Here is a 17301-nt window from a genome sequence, read left to right as displayed (position 1 = left end):
TCATACCTGTGCTAAAACCCTCAACCTGTTTGTCCACCGGAGTCAGCTCGAAACAGGCACGCCTAGCGGCCTGTTCCGTGACCACATCCTCCGTGCTGCCGCTGTCAAACAAGACAACGACTCTCTGGCCACCTATGTAGCCAAAGGACTTGAGCAATTCGTTGCGCTCATACTCCTGGTCATGGGCGCCCTTCTGCTTATCTTCGAGCTCCCGGCTAATAATTGCTCCAACTGAAGCACCGGGGGTTGAAGAACTAGGGTTAGCCGCTGGGATCTGTGTGGGAGCTGTGCTCACCACGGAAGCTGTGGAGGCGGCAGCGGCCTTTGGAGGCTTCTTCGGACAATCCCGAGAAGTATGTCCTTTTATGTGACAAAAGAAACATCTACCCTCCTTCTTGTACTGAGAAAGCTCCTCAGCACTCAACTTGCCACCTGTCTTGCCTGCCTCCGCTTTCTGGTCTGGAGTAAGCTTAGACGCATTGTTCGAGTTCTTGGAGCCAGAGGCTCCCGGGCTCTGTCCTAGGGAAGATCCCGTCTGGTTCTGGCTTTTGCCCCCCGAGGCGTTAGCCTTAGGGGAAGCCGGCTGGGAAGTCTTGGGCTTGCCACCATTGTGTTTCATTTCTGCACTATGCGCAAGCGAGAGTGCATCCTCAAAGGTGGCTGGCCTAAACATACGCACCTCCCATTGGATTTGCGTGTCCAGGCCATACAAAAACTGCCCTTTCTTGTCCGAATCAGATAAGCCTAATTGTAGACACAAGCTCGAAATTTTATTGGCAAACTGAAGAACTGGTTGCACATTCTGATGCGCTCCCCCGAACTCGTCTTCGAGTCGCTCAAGGTAGTGGGGCGGTAGAAACCGCTGCTTAAGGTCGCGGACGAACTCGTCCCACACATAGGCTGCCATACCTGCTCTGGTGTGGGCATGAGCCCACTGAGTCCACCAAGGAATGGCCTCACCTTCCAAGTACCAACTAGCTAAGATCACTTTGTCAGTATCTGTTTTCCTAACTGCGGCAAAGTAAGCTTCAAATTGATGTAACCATGAATAAAGAGTTGTGGGATCGAGTTTACCATTATACTTACTGAAATTCATTTTCTCGGGAAAATGATTCGAGGGCGCCGCCGGTGTCAATCTGGCGTCCAAAGCTCTGAGGTAACGCTCGTGTTCCACGCGTCGCATGGCGTCGTCTTCTCGTTGTCGGATCTCCAATGCACGCATCTGCATCTCAAGCAAGGAGCTTGGCTGCGGCTGTGACCCAGCGAGAGGGTCCCTGTGAGGACGAGGATCTGGTATCTGGGATACGGAAGGAGAGGGAGGAGGAGATGGAAAACGCGACGCTGGAGAGCGAGAACGCTCCTCCAGCGCCAAGATCCGCGCCTTCTGCTCATCCAACTTGGCAGTCTGGTCTGCGACGATTGCTCGCATCATCTGCTGGAACATGTCTGTGACACTCAAGCCGGGTGCCCTAGCTGGGCTGCCTGGTGCACTTTGGTCCCATGGTTCTGGTTCTCTCTCGTCGCCGAAACTCGCCATAGCGGGAAAATGCAATTCCTTTCCAGAACGCAATCTGACCATCCACTCTGTGTGGGTGACTTCCGGAGGCTAAAAACCAACCGTCCTTCGAGGGACAGGAGTCACTCCGAAAGGGGTAGTCCACCGGTGTCTAAAAACCAACCACACAAGCGAAAAAATTTTCTGGTTTTCTTTGCTGAATCTTTGTCCTTGAAGTAGGCTCTGATACCACTGTAATATGCGGAAGCTTCGGAGAAGGATCGGTACTTCAAAACTCAGAAATCAGCACTCTTTTCGCGACGGAATTAACGCACAAACTGAAAGGAGATGTGCAGAAAATAGAGAGAGAAGGGGGAGATGGAGAGGACACAGTATTGGGTCCCAATTACCCTCTATAGGGCCCCCACCACGGATGGTGTATTTGCTTTATTAGAATGATGTAAATCTGAAAACAAATACAGAAAACTTGACCTTTTCTTGGCTGGAAAATCCTGCCCTTGACCTTCAGAAGTCCACCCCTTTGCTTGGCAATCTCCTTGGCTTGACTGGCCCTTGATTGGCTTGAGCACTTGGTGAAAACTGAGATGAATGATGGGATTATGGCTCTCTTCTATTTATACTACCCTTCAGGGGCAGTCGGCCAGCATAAGGGCAGGCGGCCAGCATCAAATATGTCCCACGACTGGATATTCAGCATTTAATGCTGAAAAATCCCATAAAATGCTGGAAAAATTCCCATAAATCCTGCGCATCACTTCCTGCCTGGCTGGACATCAGGCGCCTGCTTCTTAAGGGCTGGGCACACCTCTTGCCCACAATCCCGAAGCTGGGCAGCCTGTATGGGCTGCCCCATACATGCCCTACAGCCATTTAAAGGCTGTATGCTCCTGAAAATAGCCTTATCTTTGCCCAAGGACTGTCCCACAGCCCTTCTATGGCTGGGGGGTCTAGCCTGGGCCTTCCTGGCCCTCATGGGGATGGTTTCACACCCTTCCCATGCCCATACTAAGCTCCGGGGTAGCCCTATGGGCTGGCCCCTTGTCCTAAACATAATCTACTCAGTGATCTGGCATCCGGTACCATACCAGATACACAGAACCACTGACATCATTCTAGAGGGAGACTCACAGCGCGGACTGGCATTGTTTCATGTGCAGGACAGTGCACACCTAACCTTAGACTCCTGTGCAGGACAATGCACACCTGACCTCGGACGACTGAGATGGATCCCTGGCTGACTCGTCCCAGACTGGGCTCACATGGGACCAGTTCACCATCCCAGGTCCTGCACCTTCTGTACAGAAATGTCTACGTGGCATCCAAGTGCGGGATGCACGTGACAAAGAATGTGGATTCTATGGCCATTCACTTCTCCATAAACTCGGAGAAGATCATGTAAGCCAAAAACTTTAGAGTTGAATAGAGAATCATAGATCAGATGACTTAATTGACCGGTTAGCAAGAGCGAAATATTTCACGAAGATAGATTTACGTACTCGCTATCACCAGATACGTATTCATGAAAGGCATGTCGAAAAGAACCGCCTTTCGGACTAGGTATGGCCATTACGAGTTTCTCGTATTATCTTTTGGGTTAACCAATGCTCCAGCTACTTTCCAACAAACGATCAACGATCTTTTTCGTGAACATTTGGGAAAATTTGTGGTGGTGTTCCTGGATGATATTTTGATATATAGTCGTACTCTTGAGGATCTAGACACCTCAAGATTGTCTTAACTATTTTAAGACAGAATCGACTATATGCTAAATTAAGTAAATGTGAGTTTTTCATGCTAGACATCATTTACTTGGGACACAAGATCACTAGAGATGGATTGAGCATTGACTATGACCGAGTTCAAAAGGTTCTGGACTGCCTATCCTGCGAACAGTGAAACAACTTCGTTCTTTTCTCGGTTTTGTTGTTTTTCTTCGGAAATCTGTGCGGGAGTACTCTCAGCTCACACTATCGATGACCGACTTGTTGAAAGGTCGTGGACGTAAGTCAAATCAGCCTATCACTTGGAATAACGATCTGGATATAGCCTTCAGACTTTTGAAAGATAAAGTCAAGGAAGCACCTATCTTAGCATTACCCCATCCTAGTCGGCCTTATGTTCTTGAAACTGATGCCAGTGACTATGCCATCGGGACTACTCTATTTCAAGATGGTAGACCTGTTGCTTTTGAAAGTAAAAAGCTAGACGACACTCCTCTCGTTGGCCAACCCTTGAGAAGGAGCTTTATGCTGTGATTCACGCTCTCAAGGTTTGGAGACATTATTTATATGGCTCCAAGTTTGTGGTATTGACTGATCATCAGTCAATCAAGTATGTGTGTGATGCGGATGATTTGAGAGGAAGGAAAGCTCGATGGGCTGAATTAATGCAAGATTTTAAGATTTTAAGATTCGTTATAGAAAAGGGTCCATGAATAGTATTGCAGATGCGCTTAGTCGAATTAGAGAGGTGAATACTTTGTCGTTCACCGAGATTTCTATTGACTTATTTCAGTCATTGAGAGGACTTTGCAAGACTGATAGTTATTTTGGTCCATTTTGGCACAAGATCCAAGACGGGAGCTCGTTGATTGACCAAGACTCGATGACTGAGCAGCCTACCATTCAGGGTGTAGGAGGCTAGTGCCTGATTCGGAATGGTTTACTGTTCCGTAATGACAAAATTTGTGTACCACAGATCCCAGACATTAGGTCCAAGATTCGTAAAAGAAGTGTCACGACGCCCCTTCTGCTGGACACCCTGGGGTACACACGACATTATCGTTAGTGAAACACACTTTTTATTGGCCAAAGATGAAAGGATATGTAGAAGATTATGTTCTCAAGTGTCAAGTTTGTCAAGCAAATAAAGCTGAACGCTTTAGACAGGCTGGGTTGTTGCATCCTTTGCAAATCCCAAGTAATAAATGGAAAAGTATTTCCATGGATTTCATTACCGGATTGCCAAGAACACATCAAGGCCACGATTCTATATCGGTTGTGGTAGATCGCTTGACAAAAATAGCTAGATTTTTACCGACCCGTAAAACCATTACAGCTACGCAATTAGCAAGGCAGTTTATCGAGCAATTGTTTAGACTATACGGATTACCGCAGGACAGTCATTGATAGGGACTAAGTTTACGAGTGATTTTTGGAAACTTGTTTTTGAGAAGTTGGAAACGACTTTGAATTTAAGTTCCTCATATCATCCTCAATCTGATGGCCAGACTTAAAGAGTGAATCAGATTTTGGAGGATATGCTTCGAGCATATGTATCCAAAAGACACAGTTCATGGGAGGATTATCTTCCTATGTTAGAATTTGCATATAACAATACTAAGCATACGAGTACAGGTTTTAGTCCTTTCATGCTTATGTATGGTTTTCAACCTAGATCACATGTTACAGTGGGATTCTCAGGACTTCAACATGATGCAAGTTATGCAGCACGTAATTTTTTGCAAGATATGCAAAAAATGTTACAAGTTGCGAAGGAATCTATTAGAAGTGCTCAAGATCGAGACAGATTTTATTCTAATAGACATCGTTTACCTAGAGAGTTCTTTGAAGGAACGATGGTGTATTTACGAGTTCCGAAAGATTCTGAGACTTTACGGACAGGTCGATCTCCGAAATTATCCCCTAGATACTGGGGACCATTTCGTACAACACGACGGATTGGTTCAGTTGCATATGAATTGGATTTACCTTCTCATGTGAAAGTTCATCCTATACTTCATGTCAGTAGACTTAAGGAAGTACTGGGAGAAACAGACCAGTTAGTTACTCCTCAAGAAATCATAGATGTCAAGGACATGACATTTGTTTCACACGAACCTAAAAAGATTCTTAGATTTCGTGAAAGAAGATTGCATAATATGCTTATCACGGAATACAAGATCAAGTGGAAGGATCGTGTTGAGGAGGACGCTACATGGGAGACATTGACTACTCTTCAGAGAGATTACCTTGGCTTTTTAGTGAGCTTAGGAGTGAGCTCTTACAGGAAGGGAAGTATGTCATGTGCACAGTGTGTGTCTACCGTGTGCTACACGCACACAAGACTAGCTTCGAGGTTAAGGGAAGCTTGGAGCTAGGCAGGCTGATTGGCGAGCTGAGTTAGGGATAGACTAACAGGCGGGCACCCAAGTATGGACGGGCGGGCACCCAAGTGTGGACGCCCAATGACCGGCCAAGAGCCTATAAAAGAGTGGCCAAGGTTAGTCACGGTTCGTCCATCTAGTTAGCTCAGCTCGTAGCTCGGTGGAGACAGCTAAGACTTGTGGGCTTGCCCATGGCTGTCGAGGTTGGGAGGTGAGTTAGGTCTACATCCTCGTCATGTTTGTTTGGTTGTTTGCAGGTTTCGAGTCTTATACAAGGAACGTTCTACGAGGAGATCCTTTGGGAATTTGACAGCATGTATCAAAGGTCCTATGGCCTTATAGAACCTCTCCTAAGCTCTCTCTTGGTTTCATACCTTTTCAACTAGTGTATGGAGTGGAGGCCATTTTGCCAATAGAATTGAAAATCACAAGTCTTCGCACATCTTTTGCACGTTCAAGTAATGAAGAAGAAACTCAGACCCAACGCCTAGTATAATTGAGACCTTGGATGAGAAGCGGCTTCAAGCACTTCAATATTTGAAGACAGCCCAATAACGGCACAAGGCAAGACATGACGCTCTTACAAAGAAAAGAAGAAGCCAGAACTTAAGAAAGCTTAGTCATGAGATTTGATGGTCGTGTAGACAAGCGACTAGATAAGAAGCTTCTTCGACGTTGGGAGGGTCCCTTTAGGATAAAGAAAAAATTCAAAAACAACATCTATCTTTTGGAAGATGCAAATGGTCAAGAGGTTCCTGGACGTGCCAATGAATACCGGCTAAAGATGTTTTACTCTCGGATACCATGGCCAAGAGACCCCCAAGACAAATTTGGGAATCTGAGGGGAGGGGAAGATGTGACAACAAAAATTGATATCTTTTTTTCAAAATAACAATAAGGTGAAAACTTGTGGGAGAATCTTGCAGGGCCTACAATGTGATGAGAAGCTAGCCATAGAGACAGAGAAGTGTGATGAAGAGGCTAGTGGCGAGAGACGGTTTTTAGCGGCTAATCTCGTTGCGGCTTGTCAATCATTTGATAACGACTACTTTATCTCATGTAATAAGAAAAAATGGACTTAGTACTAATTAGAATAATTAGTAGAATGATTGTGGATGTGAGTATGAGTGGAGTGAATCATTGTAAATACCATGTGTATGAATTATAAATACCTTGGTATGGGAATAGAGTGGTTTGAGAGTAAAATATTATTAGATTGTATTGGAAAAATAGAAATGAGTCATGTATTTAGAGTGGACCAAATGTCTACATGGACTCAATAAGATACTTAAATAATATGGAGACCACATGCCAAACACATGAAGGGCATGTGGAGGAGTATGGAAGAGTGTGGAAAAGTGTGGGATCAAGAGGAATCCTTCTAGAAATCCTAACTGGAATATAGAGAATGTTGACATGTGAAAAAAAGAGGATTCCTATGGGCTCCATGTGAGAGGACTCTTGACTTTTTCAATTTCAAAAGATTCATGTGCATCTTTAGATGAGACCTTGTCAAAATGTACCCAAAAGGACAATTGATGGTGACCCATGTCCTTATGTCACCAGGGATGAAGGAATCTACTGGCTGGAAATGTAACAGGGTGAAGGAGGGTGAGAATTTCTCTATAAAAGAGGCCTCTCCTCCCTCTCAAGCACCTCATTTTTTCTCCTTGTAGCTATGCCATAGCCTTGTATCCAACTCCTCCTATGCCTTCTTCGTCTCCCTTGAGCATTAGGCTCTCCTACTCTTGTAGTTCTCTCCAATTGGAAGTCTTTTTTTTGCTTCATGAATCAAGCTTTTGCTTTCTTTCTCGATCTTTCCCTTCTTTTCCTTCTTCGCTTCGGAGCTTAGTGTGTCTACATGAGTAGCTTATTTCCAGATCTATTATAAGAGGATCCTCTACTTCCTTGGGCGACCTCAACCCACCATGTATCTTGGAACCTACTTCTCCAGTGGGAAAAATCGTTGCCTCAAGTGTAGACAATTTTGGTTACTGTTCATTAAAACAATCATAACTTTGTGCTCGTTTCTCTGACTTTGATGAAACTTATATCAAAATCTTTGTTTTTTCAAGCTCTATCCATTGATGTTTTCAAGACTCTATTCTAAGTAGCATAGAAAAAGTTATAGCTATTTGATCATAGCATATTATTTACTTTAGAAAGTTTTATTGGTTTGTGAGAAAGTCTTCAAATCTTTTGATCTTTATTTTCTTGAAAATGATGCGACCCAACCATCCGATCGTCCAAATGAGCCATATAAATATACCCCTTTCACTTCAATTCACATCGTATTGAGCCGAAAGATTTTCTTCCAACAAAGACTTGCCCTCACTTTTGGAGCTAATCGCTTGGCTCAAATTATTGCTTTCCCAGAGCCTTTCCTATTTCCTCTTTTGGACTACAATCTCACCTTCGATGTCTACATTTTTGTTTTCATCTAGGAAGATAGAGGATGAGAGTTTGTTCCTGTTGCTTTCTTTGACACCGAGACCACCTCCCCTTCTTCAACTTTTGGATTTGAGACGTGACCACAATTAAACCCCCAACTTTGTGTCACAGTATGTATTTTTTTGGAAAAAAAGTTTTCTTTTTGAAATTTTTTTTTTCAAAAAAATGTTTTTTCAAAAAAAAAAATTTTTTTTGAAGTAATGGTCTTGTTTTTGCTTGTCTATGGCTGTTTGAGCTTTCCTCTGTACTATGATGCTTCCCTCCTTTATAAAATACTCCGTACCTCGAAATTGAAAATACCTAAGTTTATAAGTAATTTTTTAAAACAAACGATGAGGTTCCGGTAGTTCTTCCTTCGCTCTTGCAAATGAGAACGCTCCGATTGCCTTGTCGCAGGAGCTTAGAGAGCTCGAGTTTGATGACGAAGGCAACATCCTTAACGAGGGTGACTTCTACGAGCGCTCCGATGGGCACTCTTCTAATGGAGATGATCCTAGCGAGAGCTCTGATTTTGATAGTGATCACCTCTCCATCTAGATTCTAGCCCCAACCCTCTAGCCTTCCTTTTTTTTGCACCACTTTTTGTACTTACTACTACGGCTACATGCGCCTAGAGCGCCTCACATTGTATGATTTAGGCTTTAGCCTCACATCTATGTATGTTTTCAACTTGGTTTTAATGGAATTTTGGTTTGAGTCTTGTGACAACTTATCTTCTCTTTGAAATTGAAAATACTAAAGTTTGTAAGTATTTTTTTAAAGAATGTACGATAAGAATTTTTTTATATCATACCGTATTTTTTCATACGGTATTGTACTTAACAACTATGGTGCCAGGTGTCACCTACACTGTCCAACTCTTCCCATCCCGCGGCTGCTATCTGATGTCTAGCACTACCGTGCATACTCGTAGATATCACATAGTACCATGGCGGCCGGGGTACACTTGTTGGGAGGAATGCCACAAGGCCGTCTCAAAGCAGTCTATTCCCCTAGATTACCATCACAACTTGAAGAAGTAATGGGAACGCTTTACTCAAAAACAGGGTGAATTGCTAGCCGACTACCTGGCCATAGTCACAAGGGACGGCGGGGACGAAGCCTAGGAACGCTGGGACGCCGAAACGGGACGGCGCAGGGACGGGGACGGACGGACGTCCCCCGACGGGCGTTTCAAACAGGGGACGGCACAGGGGACGGCGCAGGGACGGGGGACGGCTGTCGGGGACGACCTGTGCGAGGACGGCAGATAGCCGTTGCGCCTGCGTCGCCTGCGCCCGTTTCTGGCCGTTGCGCCTGCCTGCCGCCTGCCTGCCTTCGTAGCCGTTTATGGCTGTTGGGCTTGGGCTCTACTAGCCGTTTATGGCTGTTGGGCCTTGGCCCTCTCTCTCTCTTGCCCTTGAGGCTTTCCTCTCTCTCTTGCCTATCTATATAAGAGCCCACCTCTACAAGACTACAAGCACACACAAGTTCATTGCTCATTGCTCAAGCTTCTTGAATCTTCTCTCGAGTCTCTTCCAACTTCCAAGTTCCAAGCTCTAGGACCTAGGCTCTCACCTCTCCCTAGAGCCTCTTGAGTCTTCCAACTTCCAAGCCTCTAGGCTCTCTCTCTCTCTCTCTCTCTCTCTCTCTCTCTCTCTCTCATTCCTCAAGGCTCTCTCTCTCTCTCTCTCTCTCTCTCTCTCTCTCTCTCTCATTCCTCAAGGCTCAAGAGTCAAGCGGCAAGCCATCTTCAACCATGGCATCCTCCTCACGTGCCGGGGCTTCTCGTAGAAGGACAACGGGATGGACATGGTGGGAGGAGGTAAACTACACCACATCCGTTCATGGAGGCGGTTCTCGGCCATGGGTATGCAAGCTTTGCCCGTACCGACGAACGGGTGGCGCCGACAAAGTGCGAGCCCACCTCTTGCATGAGAGTGGGCATGAGGTGAGGTTTTGCACGAATGTCACGCCCGAGAAGAGACGGGAACTTCTTGACAAGCTTAGCGTCTACGAAGCGGTCGAAGCGACAAGAAGGACACCACGAGTGGCCGTGGATCCCGCGACGATGGGGAGAGGAACTCAAGCCTCTACCATGGAGTCATGTGGTGGATCGGGATCATGCACACCATCACCTTCGCCATCAAGTCGGAATGTTACTCCATCCACGACACCGGCACCCTCCATCTCCACGGCCTCTCAATCATTACGTGGCCCACGGCGACAATCTACACTTGGGGAGAATTGGAACCCCAAGTTGAAGGATGAGGTGGATATGGCGGTGGCCCGCTTCTTCTTCCACGACCACATTGCCTTTCAAGTGGCTAGGTAAGTGCAATCGATCATTGCCAATTCATCATTCATGTTTTCATCATCCTAGTCTCCTTCTCATTAGTAAATTACTTTCTTGAATAGGTCGGAATACTTCAAGGTAATGGTTAAGAAGATTGGGGAGTATGGCTCAACCTATACGCCCCCCTCATCCGAGAGCTTGCGCACTACATTGCTCGACAAGGAGAAGCGCTTGTAGAGCAAGCGGCCGACAACACAAAGCAGCAATGGGAGAGGAACGGAGTCTCCCTCATTGTGGATGGATGGAGTGACACCCGCAGGAGGAGTATTCACGGCATGGTTGCATATTCCCATGGAGAGATGTACTTCATCTCATCTCATGATGCATCCGGCACTGGGAAGAGCGCGGATGTGCTTGCGGCGGAGTGGGCTACCACCATGGAGATCGTTGGCCCTGAGCATGTAGTGGGCTTTGTTGCGGATGGGGAGCCTTCCAATAGGGCAACGGGAGCTATTCTCCAAAGTATGTATGGACATGTCACGGTGTCCTTTTGTATGGCTCATTGCCTAAACAACCTCCTCAAGGACATCGGGGCATTACCATGGATCAGCCCGCTCATTGAGGAGGCCAACACCATGGTCTCCTTTGTCCTCAACCACCAAAGACTTCGGCATGAGTTCAACAAGAGGTCCTGTCTCTCTCTCCTCAAATATTCCAACACCCGGTTTGCCTACAACTTTCTCATGTTGGGCCGGTTGAAGGATTGTAGTGGTGCTTTGAGGGGGCTTTTCCTTAGCGACGAGTTTGTCGCCATGCAACAGTCCCATACAAACACTGGCCAAGAGTGTAGGCTACGGGCGGATGACGCCTCTTGGTGGGAGCGTGTGAAGACCACAAATGCTATGGTGAGGCCCATAGTCCACCTGTTGAGGATTGTAGACGCTATGCAGCCATGCATAGGCAAGGTCTACGAGGCCATGGATCGCATGATAGAGAAGTTGAAAGACTTCGTGCCTGGAGCAACTTTGGAGTACCTACAGCCACATTGCCTCTAGGAAGAGGAACCGACGCGGGGTCGAGCGTGCCAATGACCTTGTCTTCGTCAGCGCAAACTTGCGAATGCTTTGCAAGAGCATGACCAAGAAGGCAGATTCCTTCACCGAGTGGGAGATGAGTCAACAAGAAGAGCAACGGGAGGATGAGGTGCAGGAGCAGCATGCCAGTGAGGATGAGACTAAGGATGAGCTTGATGCTTCTTTGGCAGCCGCACAAGCTACCCATGACCATGAGGCGAGCACTTCACGTGGATGATCATTCATGGATCATGATTCATGGGCCTTACTACTTAGCTCTAGCCTCTAGCCTCTAGTCTTCAGCACTTTTTTGTCATTGACTCATTTGAGTCCGTCCTTGTATTTTGCCTCCTTAAGGCTTAGTCCTGACTCCTGAGTCCTGACTCCTGAGTCCTGACTCATTTTGTATCTACTTAATTATTAATATGACTCAAAATCTTAGCATTTTAGTGTAAATTTGTGCTCATTTTGATGTGCTTCCAAAGTAGAATAAGTGCAGAGTAGAAAATTTTTAAAAAAAAGTATTTTTTGAGTGCCGTTCCCTCCCCCGTCCCCGTTCCCTACTTATGGCCGTCCCCCGTCCCGTCCCCGTCCCCCGTCACCGTCCCCCGTCCCTTGTGACTATGTACCTGGCCCATTTTGGAAGCCTCCACTCATGCTCCCAAGTACCATATGGCTGTCAAAGCAAGTTGGGTGCTTTGTGGATGGCTTGAAGGCATCCTTGCATGCCGATGTTCATGCACATCGGCCCTATGATCTCTTGGGAACGGTTCATCTTACTACAACCCTTGAGATGCTGAAGATTTTCAAGTCTGGGACTGACGGTGCCAAAAGATAAGAACACTTCTAGTAGATGAGTATCACAGAAACTATTCTCTCCAACAGAAAGTCCAACAGCAAGGGCAAGACGGTGCCAAAAGATAAGAACACTTCTAGTAGATGAGTATCACAGAAACTATTCTCTCCAAAGGAGATCCGAGCTAAGCGGTATCAGGGCACATCAAAGGAGCAGTCTAATGAGGCAGTTTCTTCAAAATCAGAGGATGAGTGTAGAGAAGATACGTGTGCACATGTCTCCGCTCTTGGTTAAGTCACACATCAAGGGTATAAGATTCCGTAAGGACACAAGAGCCTCTGTTTTGGGATCTCACGAGACCATCACATAATCCCAAGAACCAACACCATGAGTATGTGGAATGCATGCACAAGCTGATCGCAGTGGGAGGTTTTTGCCAAGGCGGCAGTCGTCCACGGAAGGAGGAACTTTCCAGCCCAGTACATGAGGGAGAGTCTTCACGCCATTGAAGGAGTTTGGTGGAATCTTTGGCTTAAGGGGTGGTTGCTGCCAGTTCATGAGAACATATCTGCAGTTCCTGATGTCATTGTTGCACCACAGCAGGAGGGCATGTCAATGGATGTCACTGCATCATCAGATGCTGACGGAAAAATCATCGTTGTCAGCAGCTTGAGTTAACAACAAATAGATAGTTGGTTGGCATTGGCCTTCTATATAAATATAAATTTTACATAATGTACACTGTCCTTTGAACACCAGTAGCAGGCCTTCATTTGCCATTCCTGGCTTGTGCAGTGTGCACGCATAAACTTCACATATCTAAGCTTTGACATAGCATTGCATCATAACTTACAAGCCCAATAGCCAGATGAATCCTCGTTTCTTTCCCGAAAAATTCTAGGCTGCATAGGTTTGTTCCCCTTTCAGCAAACAACAATCCTCGATGTGAAAGAACTGCGAAGTGAGAACCAAGAGGTAAGCATCGGCAGCAAACATATGTACCAGTAAAGCAAGCACAAGAAGTTCAAGGGCAGAAAAGGCAGCCACAACACCAAGACTCAAGATATGCACCACAATGGACAATAGAGGGGCGGCAGGCTAAGCCAAAAGCCCACCCAAGTTGGCACTTCAGCTTGGAAACATTTTATTTATCAGCATATGACCAGTCCAGCAATCACCCAAATCTTGCTGATCAGCATATTGCATAATTGTGTGGAGGGGTTTTCCCCTCAGTTGACAGGCATATTCCCACAAAAAGGCCTAAAAATCCTTCAGTTTCTAGCCCTTCTCATTCAAATAGAAGCAAGGAAGCTTCCCAAACTCATGGTCTATCGCTTGCAAGGCACGCACCAAGGGAGTTCTCCACAGGCCTTTGTCCCCAGTTAATTTTACATGCAAGGAAGCTCTGACGTAGTTAATGCTCATCAATAGTTGAAATTTGCACCCACCTGAGCTTGCTACCTGCTACAGTGACATGTAGCAATTTAAAAACTTCGAACTTCCCAGTCATGGTGGAAAGTTCAGTCAAACGCTATAATGACAAGCGAAACCTACAAGATTCTACTTATGAAATCTCCAGCCATCTACTCAATTATGCATAGCATAAACTACCTGTTAGCAAGACTATCTTGTGCAACTTTACTTCGGGCTGCACAAGGTATGTGGATCCGAACACCATTAATCATTGTTCTAGGGCTGACTACAAACAAGATTAGATGCAGCACCTTTACATGCAGAATCTTAGGTTCTGTCATAAATGCAGCACCTTAACATGAAGAATCTTCACCTCGTGGCGTATGAAAGATTCATCGCAGGGCCATATGCCCAGAACCTCTGATTTCATCTTTTCAATGCACACACAACCCGCACCCCCTCGCCCCCTCTGCTCCCCCTTTCTTTTCCTTACATAAGAAAAAAATACCCAAAAAGAAACAGAGGCAAGCGCATGGGCTCTGCTAATGATACAACAGTCCGATGCAGGAGAAGTGCCATCTTAACGCAGGAGACCCTGACGTAACACTGAGAGTGCATAAAACTAACCTCCTGGCAGAGCTTATAGAATGCTGATAAGTTTTAGAACGGAAGGTTTACCTGGTTTTGCTGCAATGTTGCGATGCCGGATCGATCACCCTTCTAGGCGCGCGCGCGCGCACGCACACACAGACACACACAGAGAGAGAGATAGAGAGGTTTGATCTAGCCCCTTTATAGAGGGGGCCCAAACAACCCTGCGACTTCGCCCGACTCACTAAAGCAAAGCATATGCAAAATGCAGATGCATTGCATATGGAGGCGGCAATTCTCTGGAATTTATCGTCACGCCAAGATCATTCGCTCTGTGCGAGGAATTCTGCTGCGGGGGAGGTAGGATGCAAAATATGCTCTGGAGCGGGTAGGAAGTGGGGAAGGAGAGAGTCGGGGCAAGTTAGTTGTGCTACTGCTTCCGCGTCTGAGGTGTATTCGAAATGTTTCAAACCATCATAATCAATAATTAAAATGCATAGCCCTCTTTTTTCTTTTTTTCCTTTTTTTGGGAACAATAAAGTTTAAACCAAGGCTTGGTATCTTCAATTAAACGAGTCCATCCACACAACAAAAAAATACTTTCCTAAGCTTGAAAATTTATATTTTCATTTCAAATTTCAAAAATCCAAAAATCTTCCTTTTTCTTTCACCCCTTTTCTCTCTCTTGTTTGGCCACGTGAGAGGGAATAAGGCTCTTACGATGAGTGAAAAATGCAAAATCATAAATTAATTTTGCAAAAAGGCGTTAAAGAGTTATTTGCTAAGGTTGAAATAAAGAGTAAGCTGTGTTTAATAAAGAGTAGATAGATGTTTGTTCAAATACCATTTTCTAAGAGCGGGGGATGGCACATTTGTAAAGCTTCAGCTCCACAAGTCAGGAGCACGGGTGGGTCCAATACTCGACCCCACCCCCCTCCTAGTGTGGGGTTTAAGAGCCTCATCTTCCCAAGGTGATACCTTAGAAATAGGGTAACGATTAAATTAGATTCGGGGATTTGTCAATATGCCGTGTGTCCAAGCAATATCTACGATGGGCATGCAGAGAGAAAATCCTCGTAAACTTTTTGGGGTGGCACACCCTCTTTCCTCTGTGCTAGTAGTATTATGAAATTTTAGCAACCGCTCATTAGCCCTACTAAAACAACATGGGATAGGGAATAATAGGGATACCTAGTCCTTCCTCCCCCTACTCTCCCCTCATAGAACACAGCTCTAAAAAAGCTCATACAATACAACTTCTTTGTGAAAATAGCTAGTGGGTTTAGCATCTCTTCTTCAACCCATGGTGAAAAATAGCTAAATGGATAAGTAGATGTAGTCCATTTGTCATCTTCAACCAATGGTAAGCATTGGAAAGGATTCATAAAGATTCCCCAAACCTAGTCCTCATGTATGGGCTTGCTAGGCCTAGTTAGTAAAACTGTAGCCTAGGCCCTACACAACAACATTTTTCACCTTAGCTTACATTTTATTAAACTCGTAATTCTTCTCGTTAATTTGCGAAGTATAAGCTAAGGGCCTCTACACATTAGCCCCCCACCCACCATCTAATAAAAAGGGGCAAGGGGGTCATGATTTGTGTGTGTGTGTATACACACACACTTTAAGTGACATTCATGACGTCTTAACATCTTCACCCTTTAACTTTTTAAAATAGTCGTTCATGTTGAACATCAACTTCTTTTCTTCAAGTGTGTGACATGTTTGTCTTCTTAAGAACCAAAAGTGTGTGACATGTTTGTCTTCTTAAAAAACCAAAAGTTGATCGCTTTTGTAGATAAAGTTGTCCCTCTCTCTCTCTCTCTCTCTCTCTCTCTCTCTCTCTCTCTCTCTCTCTCTCTCTCTCTCTCTCTCTCTCTCTCTCTCTCTCTCTCTCGCTCGCTCGCTCCATTGATTGGGTGTATAACCCTCTAAGTCGATGTTAAGCAACTCCGTCTTCGGGGTGTGTGTGTGTGTGTGTGTGTGTGTGTGTGTGTGTGTGTGTGTGTGTGTGTGTGTATTAAAGAGGACAATTCTCACTACCTTTCTATCACCCAAGTGTGGTAGATTGGCTAGTGGAATTGCCTTTGGGATGACATGAACCCACCTGGATTCAAGTCTCTCTGTCGATTGGGTGTATAACCCTCTAAGTCAACGTTAAGCGACTCCATCTCCATCTCTCTCTCCACCATCAATTATTTTCTTCTACAATCACATAAAGTGTTAAGTTAAAAATTAACTATAATTAAAGTATTAATTATTTTTATTTTTCTTCTTTCAAAATAATGTAAAAGTACTTTAAGCTTGAGGTGTAAATTTGCATATGTGTTTTCTTTTCCTTCTTTTGAGGGTTTACTTATTTTATTATGCTATAATAGTGCTAAGATTTTTTAAAGTACACTACTCTCACACACTAGATGCCATCGCTTGCACAAGGGGAGATTTGAACCCATCACCTAGGGACTCTTGGACTAGAGTCTGGTACATCCACAAGCCAAGGGTGTTACCACTTGGACTAGAGTCTGTCTGCTTACATATGTGTTTTCTATGCCTACACTTTTATTAAAATGTAAAATGAGGATGCAAAATATGCTCTGGGGTGGGTAGGAAGTGGGGAAGGAGAGAGTCGGGGCAAGTTAGTTGTGCTACTGCTTCCGCGTCTGAGGTGTATTCGAAATGTTTCAAACCATCATAATCAATAATTAAAATGCATAGCCCAGTTTCCTCTCTTTTTTTCTTTTTTTTTGGGAACAATAAAGTTTAAACCAAGGCTTGGTAACTTCAATTAAACGAGTAGGTGACCCCATCCACACAACAAAAAAATACTTTCCTAAGCTTGAAAATTTATATTTTCATTTCAAATTTCAAAAATCCAAAAATCTTCCTTTTTCTCACCCCTTTTCTCTCTCTTGTTTGGCCACATGGGAGGGAATAGGGCTCTACGATGAGTGAAAAATGCAAAATCATAAATTAATTTTGTAAAAAGGAGTTAAAGAGTTATTTGCTAAGGTTGAAATAAAGAATAAAGACTAGATAGATGTTTGTTCAAATACCAATTTCTAAGAGCAGGGGATGGCACAT

At 45.0% G+C, this 17301-nt stretch overlaps 1 protein-coding gene across 8 annotated transcripts in view; it reads right to left on the bottom strand.

Annotated features, from left to right (window-relative positions):
- LOC147616815 (UDP-galactose transporter 1-like) overlaps nt 1-14713 on the bottom strand; it is a 58819-nt gene extending 44106 nt beyond the window's left edge. For 2 of the 8 annotated variants that reach the window (XM_086777863.1, XM_086777870.1), the window contains exons 1-3: nt 14308-14707; nt 13567-13677; nt 13070-13170 (exon numbers count right to left, since the gene is read on the bottom strand). The gene's annotated coding sequence lies outside the window, so the exon portion shown is untranslated. Of the gene's footprint in view, nt 1-13069; nt 13171-13287; nt 13308-13331; nt 13681-14307 lie in introns of those variants that run through there. The other 6 variants (XM_086777868.1, XM_086777864.1, XM_086777866.1 and 3 more) reach the window with 6 other exon arrangements.
- Nucleotides 14714-17301: the final 2588 nt, after the last annotated feature.

The sequence above is a fragment of the Cibotium barometz genome, chromosome 38 (assembly GCF_041138505.1).
Source record: "Cibotium barometz isolate CiBa-2024 chromosome 38, ASM4113850v1, whole genome shotgun sequence".
Taxonomy (NCBI): domain Eukaryota; kingdom Viridiplantae; phylum Streptophyta; class Polypodiopsida; order Cyatheales; family Cibotiaceae; genus Cibotium; species Cibotium barometz.
The sequence above is the reverse complement of the archived record's forward strand: the minus strand, read 5'-3'. Positions and strand labels throughout refer to the sequence as shown.